The sequence below is a fragment of the Mustela putorius genome, unplaced genomic scaffold (genome assembly GCF_011764305.1).
Source record: "Mustela putorius furo isolate JIRA1106 unplaced genomic scaffold, ASM1176430v1.1 tig00003912_pilon_pilon_pilon, whole genome shotgun sequence".
NCBI lineage: Eukaryota > Metazoa > Chordata > Mammalia > Carnivora > Mustelidae > Mustela > Mustela putorius.
Genome location: NW_025422059.1, coordinates 63,505 through 64,800, shown reverse-complemented (window position 1 = coordinate 64,800; position 1,296 = coordinate 63,505).

Sequence of the window (1,296 nt, the reverse complement as noted above, 5' to 3'; positions counted from 1 at the left end):
TAATTTCCTCTTATTTAAGTGGCAGGTAAATAGAATTCTTTTTAATTTAAATCAAATGGCTTTTTAGGGAAAATATACTAAAAATTCTGAAACTGGTATTGCTTATGAATCTTTGATTGGAATCCTTATCAAGTTGTATTTTTCAAGGTTTTCCTAAATAATCTTCAATGAATTGAAAATATTTTTTGGATTTTATTCAAGGCTATTAACACACAATTTCACTTTGTTAAATATAGTGCTAAACTTTCAACCAAAACGTTGTGTCTTTTTTTTTCCACTACCACATCCTCCATCTACTGACTGGATTCTCTCCCCAACTAGCACATATACACCATTGTCTATCTTTAGGATAAGTAAGGGTCCTCTTTTGTCTTTATTCTATTCCTCGTATGCTTCTGATCTTGTTGAATTTTAATATAGTCACACCATAAGCATCACATATTTGATTCCCCTTTAAATAGTAAACAGTGCATAACCAGAGCACACCTTCAAAGCTATCAATATACTTACTCTGATATATTATTTTTGTATTTTTGTAAATTAAAATAATTAAATTATAGAACAAGAGTTTCAGGTGGTAGGTGTTGTAAGTTTTACCCAAACTGACTTTTGTCAAACTCGTTTTTGTCATCATATATGTCAAGTAGTTTTCTCGGGTTTATTTTTAGAATATCCTTGTATAATGAATATTTACACTGATATCTAGTATAAAAATCTTGCAATTTATTTTAGAAACATTAAGATATTGAAAATCAATCTATTTCTTTAATTCATTGAAGACATTTTTGGCTTGTTTCCAGTATTTCTTACTGGTTAAAAAATGAATTTGAAGTAGTCTGAATTTCATTATTCTATGGCACTTTCCCTTTGATGAATACAAAGATGATATTGTATATTAGCTATCTGAGAAGAATTTATTTTTTTAATTTTATTTATTTGTAAGAGAGAGAGTGAGAGAGAGCACAAGCAGGGGGAGCAGCAGGGTGAGGGAGAAGCAAACTCCCAGCTAAGCAGGGAATCTGTTGCAGAACTGAGTCCCAGGACCCTAAGATCATGACCTGAGCTAAAGGCTCAGGCGTTTAACTGACTGAGCCACCCAGGTGTCCCAATCTGAGAAGAGTTCTGTATGTTATTCCTATTAATATGCAGTTTAGTCTCCTCCTAGTTCTTATTATTATAATGTGGAATGAGGAATGTTAGATTGAAAAGTGAATTAGTTTGTAGACAAAAATCATTACTTGATTCACCTCCTGGTAGAGCAGATGGAACTCCTGAAAATATTCCCTTTTGCCTTAT